Here is a 12296-nt window from a genome sequence, read left to right on the forward strand (position 1 = left end):
GCTGCAGGAGTGAAATTAACTTTGTAACCTTTGTCACAGAGCTGACTGATGCTAAGCAAATTGTGCTTAAGACCAGACACCAATGCAACTTCATCAATGATGACATTCTCTTTTGCAATCAAGCCATATCCCATAGTATATCCTTTGCTGTCATCTCCAAAGGTAATGCTAGGGCCAGCTTTCTCCACAAACTTTGTGAGCAGGGAGGAATCACCAGTCATGTGCCTGGAGCATCCACTATCCAAGTACCACAAATTCTTCTTGTGGTTTCCCTGCACACATTTTACAAATAGATCAAGTTGATTTTGGTACCCAAATTGCTTTGGGTCCAGATTTGTTAGTCTTAGCAGCCTTTTCCACTTTCTCAACCTTTTCCTTGGATTGAATTGGTTCAATCTTTGGTTTTGGTTGAGAAATTGGAACATCAACTCTGTTTTCAAACACAGGCCTTTGAGACATGCATAAATTGTTCATTCCATGCAAGTTTGAATGAAATTGAGGCATGTTAAAGGCATTGAAATAAGGATTGAACATATATGGCATGTTAGGCTGAGAATAAGGATTGTGAGGCAATAAACCAGGCATCATATTCATAGCAGATAAATTCATGTGAGGAACAGATGTCATAGGAATAGGCAAGGATAAATTAGGAGCAACCACAGTTTTACAATTAGCAGATAAATGATTTACACTACCACACTTACTGCAGGTTTTCCTAAGAGCACTAGCATTGGGAGTGTAATTGGTGTGCTTGTTAACTCCTATTTTGCCATTTCTATTTCCTTTCTTCTTTTTAGTCTCCTCAGATTTATGCTCACTAGTATCCAACTTCTTCTTGTTCTTGTTACTGGAATGAAGAGTGTTATTAACACTATCACTGGTCTCAGAAGAACTATTCTCACCTTTAACAAAATTCTTTTTAACAGGACCATATTTCTTGTTAAGCTTCTTGAGAACACTCTTGTCAACTGATGAGTTTTTGTTCAACTGATGACTTTCATCAGTTGAGACTTTGTTCTTCAACTGATGATCATCATCAGTATTCTCATCACCTGAACTGTTCCCAGATATCTCAAGCACTTTCTTATTCCTCTTCCACTCATTCTCTACAAAGGTCTCTCTACCTTGCATGTTGATGATATTGGTGGAAACATCCCTACCAGATTTCCATTTGGCAATAATCTCTTGTTCCTTATCAAGCTGCTTTCTTATGATCTCTTCTCTTTTCAGAACAACCAAGAGATCATCCTTAGCTGTCTGACACTCAATTTTCAGCTTCTCAAACTCAATAAATTGAGCTTCTAAAACACTGTTTCTATCACTAAGAAAGGTGTTAGCTTCCTTAATCCTACTATTTTCCTTAGTGAGAGATTTTAAAGAAACATGCAAGTGATACAATTCTGTAGACATTTCATTAATAGTAGCATTGCATTCATCCTTAGTTAACTCAACTAGGTTTGTAGTGAATACCTGACTACTGCTTCCAGTGTTTTCTTCTTGATCTGTGGAGTTGGCCATTAGAGCTAGATTGACAAACTCCTCCTCTTCATCAGAATCATCTCCAGCTGCCCAATCATCCTTTGTGATGAATGCTCTTTCTTTTTGTTTGAGAAGTTCATAATATTTCTTTTTGTAGTCAATGTTTTCACTTGACTTCTTCTCAACTTTAGGCTTTCTGCACTCATTTGCAAAGTGACCTGCATTCCCACAGTTGAAGCACTTGAATTTTGATCTGTCTACCATGCTTCTATCAGACTTGGGATTGCCTTTAAAAGATTTTGCAGAATTAAAATTCTTTTTGAATTTCAGTTTGGAGAATCTTCTTGACAGGAAGGCTAGATGTTCATCAATTCCATCACTTTCTTCACCAGAATCAGCTACTTCTTTCTCCTTTCTTCTTCCTTTGCTTGACTCTGAGCTCTCCTCTTTGACCAACTTCTCAGTTTCTTCAACTTGAGACTTTCCCTTGTCCTTGACAGTATCCTCCAGAGATGCAACTAGAGCCACAGATGAATGCCCTTTCTTTTGGCTTTTCTCAATCTCTTCATCTTGTTCCATTTCAAGCTCATAAGTCTTTAAGGTTCCATACAGTCTCTCTAGAGTATAGTCTTTAAACTCTTGTGTATTTCTGAGAGAGACTGTCATGGGCTTCCATTCTTTGGGAAGAGCTCTTAAGAATTTCAAGTTTGAATCCTTAACTTGATATACTCTTCCAAAGAGCTTTAGACCATTTAACAGTTTTTGAAATCTGTTAAATGTATCACTCAAACTTTCACCAGCCTTGAAATGGAATGACTCATATTGTTGAATAAGAAGCTGCATTTTGTTCTCTCTCACTTGCTCATTCCCTTCACAGATGGTCCTGATGGTGTCCCAAACTTCTTTGGCACTTGTGCAGCTAATAACACTATCAATCATTTCTTGATCCAAACCATTGAACAGAAGATTCATGGTTTTCTTGTCCTTGTGCACTTCTTCAGTATCTTCTTGAGAATATTCATGGATAGGTTTTGGAATCATCTTACCTACCATGTCTTCACCATCAGCTCCCATACTTGTGCAGACCTTCATGGGGACATGAGGTCCTTTTTCAATACAGTTCACATAGCTTTCATCAATGGACAACAGATGCAGATGCATTCTCACTTTCCAGTGAAAATAGTTGTCTTTGTCAAGAACAGGAATCTTTACTCCAGCATCCTTCTTTCCCATCTTTCTCTAGCAGTGTTGATCTTTTTCCCTGTTTGTTGGGAACCTCGCTCTGATACCAATTGTTATTTTACACCAACTATGAGAAAGATTGTAGAAGGGGGGGTTGAATACAATCTTTTACAAATTTAAAAGATTCAAGAATAATACACTAAGAACACAATAAACAGAAAAACACCAAGTATTAAAAATACGGGTGGATTGAATGATCCACCCGTGAGATTTTATATAGAAGAATCTGTGGATTGTTTTACAATTCGCACAGCTGCTGGTTCATCACTCAAAGCAAGTTCTAACTCTCAGGTTTTTCTCTCAAGTAATTTGAACAAGTTCAACTGATGCTACTAACTTGGTTATATACTCCAAGTTTTACAAAGCTTTTAGCTAGATTACAAAATGCACTCTAATCTAAAAACAATGCTGCACAACTTTGTCTTATGCATGCTTTCTGAGATGTCTTCATCTTTGACCATCATCTTGATTTGATCCAGATTGCACTGCATGAGATAAGTATGTTTCTGCTTCTTCTTTATTTTCCTAATTAGGCTTCCATGTCTATTTTAGTGTAATTCGATCCATGTGATTTGTCAGACTTAAGCTCTAGTCACTTTCAACTGCTCTTTGCTTCATCAGTTGAAGGTTCTGGTTGCTTTCAACTGCTATTGACTTTATCAGTTGAATGCCTGGCTCATCAGTTGAATGAATTACAAACTCCATCAGTTGAATGCTGTTCCAGTCTCATCAGTTGAATTCCTCAGCATTATCCGTTGAACACTTTGTCTTCAGTTGAATGCTTGATTTTCATCAGTTGAAACATCATCCAGTATTTATCAGTTGAACAGTTACATCTCATCAGTTGAATATCCTTCACTTAGATAAAATTACATGGCATTGGATATTTACAATTAGCCATCCTATTCTACCCATCCGTTGATAATTCCCAAAGACAAGAAATGTAACAATTACAACTGAAATTTGATAAGGATTCTAAGTAAGACATGTTACAAAAATGTTTATGTTATCATCAAAAATTATTGATTCCTAACAATATTTTATAAACGTTTTTATGTTAAAGGTTTTAATGTACTCCCTCCGTTTCAAATTAGATATCCACTTTAAAAAAATTATGGGTTTTAATGAATTGTATGTGATTTTGATTTTGCCCGGATTCTTGATAAAATGTCGGAGAGTTGATATGGATTTTTTAGGATTTAAACACAATGCTTCAAAATCTCATGGATTTTGATGGGATTTTGATAGAATATATTTTTATATATATTCTATATGATTTTATTCCCATATTTAATTATATTTTGCACTGATTTGGATATTTATTTAATAGATTTTCATGTTTTATTGTAGGGAATAAAGAATTCCAAGTTGAGAAGGATTTGAAGCTAAAATAGCTATTTTATAGCTAAATTCTAAGGAAATTCGAATTTATTGGGTTCTACCCGATTTCTGCACTGTTTGGGCCATATCTTGAGTTCCAGATGTCAAAATTGGACGATCTTACAGCCCACGCGAAGCCCTTGATATTTTCTTTAATTCAGAAGTGGTCCAAGATGCAAAGTCCAATTGGAAAAGCCCAAAAACTGGACAGAACAGAAAGCTGCGAATTTTGAGACTAAATCCTACTTGATTTTGGAGTTTTATTGATAGATAAGTTTTAAATATTAAAAGACAGATATTATATTAGAGAGAAGATTAGTTTTTATCATTGTAGAATACTAGAGTAGGTTAGGTTTAGAGAGAAACTTACAGAGGAGAGGCCATGACTCTTTTTGGGATGACAACAATGAAGGTTAATAAAGGTTTTCTTCTATAGTTTTCTTCTCTTTATTTGTTAGTTTAATTATGTCTTTTAATTATTCTAGTTGTTTAATTAGTATCGAGTAGTGTGTTCTAGGGTTTAAGGGGAAGCCATGTTTGCGCTATGATCTTGGCATGATTTTACAGTGATTTGTTTGATTGGTTAATTCTAATTGATATGTTTTAATATTGATTTGTGTAATCGGCCGATATCATGAATTGATTCTTTGCGAATAGGAGTATAATCGAGAGATATACTACTAGAGGCACACATACAATTAGCAGAATTGAATTTGAGTGCGAGAGCATCATTGGATTTCTGAGAGCGTTAATACTCGAGAGAGATTAGCCTCGCTTTAATTGCCCGGTTAATTGAATTACTAAAAGTGGTTATATGTGTAATCATGTTTCGAGAGTGTTGATACTTGAGAGAGATTAACAAACTCTAGTTACTTGATCATTGTAATTGCTTTAGCTTAGAGCCAGTTATTGTGTAAGCATGGTGGACCTGATTGCCCTAGACATTTTATATATTAATTTAGTGTCTTTTTAGTTATTGTTATTTAGTTAGTTAAAATATCTTTATAATCGTTTTGATCTGGAAACAATTGAGTATAACTGAATAGAATTGATAGCATCTGTCTCCTTGAGGATACGACCCGCATTTGCCAGTCTGCACTACAACAGACACCGTGCGCTTGCGGTAAGTTATAAAATAACATATCAAGTTTTTGGCGCCGCTGCCGGGGAGACGGCTAGTTCCTATTGGTTTTGTTTAGTTATTTAGATTGTTTCCTTTGCCTCTTTGGAACTTTTGTTCCAATTGAAGCGGATTTTACTGTGTTTTCTTGGCTTTGTTGTGTTTGTGCAGGTTTACAATGGAGGGAGTTGATAACTTTGCACTCCTATCTTCCCGAGTTGAGGCATATACTCGTGAAAATGCCTCATTAAAAGCTACTGAGCCTGCTATGCGTCCAATGAGTATCAACAAGATGTCACAAGCTGCCCCGAAGACTTATAACTTCTGTCAAGTTTGTGGTGTTCAGGGTCACTATGGTTATGAATGTTCTTACAATGTCTTTAATTCTCAGAATGCTCAGTTGGGACATGTGAATGATTATCAAGAAAGATATGAGTACAACCAATATTCTAATTCTTGTGATCAAGGATGGATGGATCAACCGGATTTCTCTTACATGGACAATGATTTTCAAAATTTCTCGTATCATGATCAACATCAATTTCAGCAACAATGCTATGAAGAACCGCCACAGCAACAATATGAGCAACAATATTATCAACCTCAATATGATCAACCACAATTTCAACAATACCATTATCCTCAACTACAACAAGAGCTACAAGTTCCTCTAACCAATGTAGATGTGTCATCAAAGCAGACAAATGAGGTATATGATATGTTGATAAATATGAACATGAGTTTTGAGGATGGTATTATGAACTTCCAAAAATGCATTGAAGAGAGTACCAAGATGATTAAGGAAGTCAAAGCAGAACAGTTAATGATGGAAGCTCAAATTGCACAATTGGCCAGTTCTTCTACTGCACGGCAAACTGAATCTTCTCTACCCCCGTCTCTCCAGGTTGAAGATGACATAAATATTATCATTCTTTCAAGTGATGAAGAGTGTGGTAGTTTTTCGATCTGCGATGATGATGTACCTATTGATAAAGAGAAAGATCATGCCACTGATGATAAGATCGATGATGTTGTTGTTGTGGACCATATACGTGATGATGAGCTAAGTGCAGAAAGCAACATTGAGTTGGTAACAGTTTCTCCTCCACCTTGCGTGTTTCAATTACTATTCTCTAAGGGAATCAACTTAATCAAGGTGGATCAACAATTTAATATGGAAAAATTTGCTTTTACTCGGTCCTCTGCTCCCATATTTGTGAATACATGCTTTAAAGTTGACGTGATGATTGTCCAAGATGAGATTTCTCAGAATTTGTCCTATAATCCGTTTCAAAAAGCTCGAACACTTCTATTCCAAGAAGAAGGAGATATCAATATTGACTCTCTATTCATTGACGCGAGAAGCCAAGAGATCCAACTAACTCCTGCAAAAGTGAGGAGTTCTGAAAAACCACCACCTGAGCCTCCGCCTCGTGTGAATATCAAAGGAGTTCAATCTTTTCATGGATGTGAATTCTATCGTTGTTTTATCACCAAGTTCTCCAGAACAACAAAATATTTTGATCAATTGTTACTTCTTGATGTGACAATTAAGTTTACTAATAATTGTTTGGAGATATTTTGCAGGATTAAAACAACTACTGGTCCTCTGGGATATATTCGAGGTGGCGAGATTTTGTTCGAGAAGGTCAAGCTAATGACTCTAAAAGAACGCTTTTTGGGAGTCAATCTGATATATCTGTAAACTTATAAATTATATAATATATTCTTGCATTTTTTTTAGGAGTTTAGAAATTTTATTTTCCATTTTTTTTAGGAGTTTAGAAATTTTATTTTCCTTTTTTTTTTTTACTCCCATAAGATGTCTTGATGAAATTTTATGAAGTGTTTCAGGTACTTTTGAAGCTGCAAGAATTTTGGAGCTGCATGAAATTATTTACTTAAAACACTTTTTTGTGTTTTATGTAAATTTTAGGAGCTGGGTTTTTGAAGAAAAGAAAAAAAAAATATAAAGGGAGTGCAAATTGGACTGTTGATCCAGGAAGTTTTGCACCGCAGCTCTTTCTCAGCTAGCCACGGCTCTAAAGCTTCTGGTCCTAGAAGTTTGTTTCTTTTGTTCCAGTATTGCGAATGCAAGGCCCACTTCAGCCCATGTTGTCCACCTGCTGTGTTTTAAAAAGAAATTAGGCTGGTGGGAGTCGAACACTAGAGCTCTAGTGTCCAGATTTTATGAGCGCACATCACACCACTGCATCAACTGCTACACTTGTCAAGGAAGTGCATCGAGTTAAAGAACAATCTAACGGCATTCTAGGGGAGTATTCCTTTTAACTAATATTATATAATTATATTATTATATATAATATATCTCTTTCATATTTGTTCATTGAGGACAATGAACCACTTTAGTGTGGGGATGATTTCTCAATGATAAAAAATGATAAAAAAATTATATATTATAAAATTGAAAAAAAATTAGAAAAATTTGTATATTACCATGTCTTAAACTTAGGAAATTCATGTTAGTTGCATTTAAATTAGAGCATGTAGTTATTAATTTTGTATGCATTTTTTTAGTAGTTTTTTTTTATTTCATTTAGTTTGCATAATTTCATGAAAGTATATAATACCAAGTTGATTTCTCATGATGAGTTTATTTGCATGATTTCTTGGCTAGTAATCTTGATCATATGTGATGTCTTGCATGCTTAAAAATTGTTGTGCGGAAATTTTATTTACACTGTAAAATGCTCTAGAGACAAGACCTAGGCTAACTTAATTCTTGAATCTTGGCTATGAGTCGGGCGTAGAATTTTGATTATTCCCTTTTGAGCTTAGAGTATGTAAATCTTAAGTTTAGGGGAGCTTTAAGATGTATATGCCTTTCTTAAAAAATGAAAAAAAAAAGAATATTGCAAATAAAGTATCAGGTACTCCTTTGAGATCAATGGTTAAAAATGCATTGTCATTTGAAAGGGACGATCCAGGTACTTGTGCTGGTATTAAGTGCAATTGTACTAGAAATAATTTTCTTGGTGACTTTTCATAATCCTTGATTACTGGAGAATTACTTGACTTAAAAATAATAAAAAAAAAAGAGAGAAAAAAGAGCTAGCAAAGTCTTATGGTGGTCGTAACTCACTTACCCTGAGAAGCGTCCCAGCCTTAGACCGAGCATGAAAAAAAAATATAGAAAAAAATAAGAGAGGCATAGAAGTTCTTTTGCGACCCTGAGCTGTAGTTGACTCTAATGTAACGAAGTGTTTAAGCATTATTCTGATTAATGACTCATGGTTAAGACTCTGTTGAAGTTTGTTGGTCTCTGTTTTGTTTCACTAGAAAGCATGTTGAGCACACACGATGCACTCCGCACTTGCAGTGGAAAAGTAGCATGACTAATGTGTGAGATAGATGAATGTCTTGATTGTTGCATATTCTGAGGATATATATTGATGAGGTTGATGCTTTCATGATTTGTTTTTAGGCATATTCATTTAGTTTGCATTCATATTAGTTGCATGTTTGAGACTTGGTAGAAAATAATGAATTTTGTGGGTAGATTCACTATAAACCCTCACGAGACAAAACTCGTCCTACTAGGGCTGCCTAGGGGTTTAACGGCTTGTTGCATACGCTCAATGCAATCGTGTCATCTACGAAAATGGTGTTAGTTAGTTAGGACTTAGATTTTATTTCGCTTATTTGCCCGAGGACGTGCAAAAGCTTAGTGTGGGGATGTTTGATAGAATATATTTTTATATATATTCTATATGATTTTATTCCCATATTTAATTATATTTTGCACTGATTTGGATATTTATTTAATAGATTTTCATGTTTTATTGTAGGGAATAAAGAATTCCAAGTTGAGAAGGATTTGAAGCTAAAATAGCTATTTTATAGCTAAATTCTAAGGAAATTCGAATTTATTGGGTTCTACCCGATTTCTGCACTGTTTGGGCCATATCTTGAGTTCCAGATGTCAAAATTGGACGATCTTACAGCCCACGCGAAGCCCTTGATATTTTCTTTAATTCAGAAGTGGTCCAAGATGCAAAGTCCAATTGGAAAAGCCCAAAAACTGGACAGAACAGAAAGCTGCGAATTTTGAGACTAAATCCTACTTGATTTTGGAGTTTTATTGATAGATAAGTTTTAAATATTAAAAGACAGATATTATATCAGAGAGAAGATTAGTTTTTATCATTGTAGAATACTAGAGTAGGTTAGGTTTAGAGAGAAACTTACAGAGGAGAGGCCATGACTCTTTTTGGGATGACAACAATGAAGGTTAATAAAGGTTTTCTTCTATAGTTTTCTTCTCTTTATTTGTTAGTTTAATTATGTCTTTTAATTATTCTAGTTGTTTAATTAGTATCGAGTAGTGTGTTCTAGGGTTTAAGGGGAAGCCATGTTTGCGCTATGATCTTGGCATGATTTTACAGTGATTTGTTTGATTGGTTAATTCTAATTGATATGTTTTAATATTGATTTGTGTAATCGGCCGATATCATGAATTGATTCTTTGCGAATAGGAGTATAATCGAGAGATATACTACTAGAGGCACACATACAATTAGCAGAATTGAATTTGAGTGCGAGAGCATCATTGGATTTCTGAGAGCGTTAATACTCGAGAGAGATTAGCCTCGCTTTAATTGCCCGGTTAATTGAATTACTAAAAGTGGTTATATGTGTAATCATGTTTCGAGAGTGTTGATACTTGAGAGAGATTAACAAACTCTAGTTACTTGATCATTGTAATTGCTTTAGCTTAGAGCCAGTTATTGTGTAAGCATGGTGGACCTGATTGCCCTAGACATTTTATATATTAATTTAGTGTCTTTTTAGTTATTGTTATTTAGTTAGTTAAAATATCTTTATAATCGTTTTGATCTGGAAACAATTGAGTATAACTGAATAGAATTGATAGCATCTGTCTCCTTGAAGATACGACCCGCATTTGCCAGTCTGCACTACAACAGACACCGTGCGCTTGCGGTAAGTTATAAAATAACATATCAGATTCCAAAAAACTTAAAATACACTGAGAAATGTCACAAAACCCATCATGAAATGCAAACAAAATCCATTAGCATTTGAATACCCATCAGATTTTATTGAATTTTAAACAATCTCAATTGAATACCATCGGATTTTAAAGTATAATTTAAAATTCTAATTGAATACTATAATATTTTGTAGCATAATTGAATACCTCTATATTTTAATGGATTTTAAACAATCCCAATATTATGACAAAAAAAAAAACAATCCCAATTTAATACCCTCGGATTTCATGAATGCAAAAAAATCTTTTAAAATCCTAATTCAATACACCCCGTAAATATCAAATTTATAAAACATCTATAGTTACAACAGGCAAAATTTTTGTTCTTTCATTTTCATGACCCACTATAATTTTGATTATTATATTAAATTACAAATTTTATTTAAAATAACTGTAGATAATAAATAATTACTATTTTTTGAAATCAATCCCTCAATCGTGATTGATTTTATCATACTAGATTTTAACAAATTTTAGCTAAGTCACTGATGTCTTCGCTTAGATGTAATGAAATGGAGAGAGAATCAAATAAGTTTTGTACTCAAACATTGTGTTGATATGATAAAATGTCTATAATTTCATTTCTTCAAACATTCAATTGTAACTATTTTAACTACAATTTAAACCCATATGTTTTGAAACAAATGTTTATTTCACTTCTACCTCATGTGTCCTTTCAATTTTTTCCACGAAAAATTCAAACTCATTCATATTTAATTAATATTTTCTCATACTTTCGTTTATCTCCATATAATTTTTCATTCAATTTTCCCCCCCATTCCATCCTATCCAAGCGAACACAACTTAACTTTCTTCATTTGCCCGCAAGGGTTGGTTCAGCTGGTTAAAGAGGGGACTTGTATCTTCTTTGTCACAGTTTCGACTTCCGAAAGGAGCGAAATTTGTAATTATGCCTCCTGGACCAAAAGCCTTTCGCTTAAGTGCAGTTTGCCTTGGTTCACGTGATTTGCAGGCTATTACGTGAGCTCGTGGGTTTACCTAGTGCGCACCCAAAGGGTAGCGGCTGCCAGTTTCTACGTTTAAAAAACAAAAAAACTTTCTTCATTTTTCTTATACACGTCAATAAACTAAATCAAAATAAAGTATTGAAAAGAAGAGTTGCCTTCATATACGAAATAATGAAAGTCTTTCATCTAACCGAAAAGATATGGTCCATATGGATATGAGATATAAGATTATTTTGATGATGAAAATGGATAGTATAGGTCTGATCCTTAAGAACAGTTTAAGAACGCAAATGAAAATTACTGATTTATCCTCATTTGACTAACAGTAAAAGTCAAAATAAACGAAAGGGGTGCAATCTGTTATGATATGAAAAGTATGGGATATAAACTGAATTTTGTCGAACTACGTTACTCGTCTTGCATTAGATGCAAAATGCAAATAAATCTTATACATATAAAAAAAATGAGATAAATTTAAAGATCTTTCCCTTAGTATAGATAAGAGCATCTCCAACGGCGTTGGCTATAATGGTTGCCAAAATTGGACCTGTAAGAGATTATGTAAAATTTGTTGAACCTGTAAGACATTTTGCTTCGATGGTATCGGCTATAATTTGAAAATAGTATGTTATTAATATTTTGTATTGTTATAAATAAAATATATCACTTTAATATGATAATAAGTGATGTGTAATCTTCCTACAGATTTTCTTACAGACTTGTAGCGGATCGACAATTATAGTCATCCATAGGTGGTTGGCTATAATTATAGATAACAGGAGATGGTTGGAGCGTGAATTTTTGAAGTCATTAGCTATAATTTTTGCTTTTGGTATAACAATTATGATTTAAGCTAAGAGGGTCTTCATGGTTGGAGATGCTCTAATGGGTGTCTTCCATGCATGCACCAAATGTGCATTTGATTAATATAGTAACCGGATAATTTGAATTTGAGTTATAATAATCAAATTTAAAAGATTTACGTGTCAAATCAAATTTGAGTTAAACCCCCAAAATTTGAACGATTAACGTCGTTTGACATCATATTGCAAGTGAAAGAACAAAATGGAAGATA

This window comes from Daucus carota, chromosome 9, assembly GCF_001625215.2.
Source record: "Daucus carota subsp. sativus chromosome 9, DH1 v3.0, whole genome shotgun sequence".
In the NCBI taxonomy this organism is placed as follows: Eukaryota; Viridiplantae; Streptophyta; class Magnoliopsida; order Apiales; family Apiaceae; genus Daucus; species Daucus carota.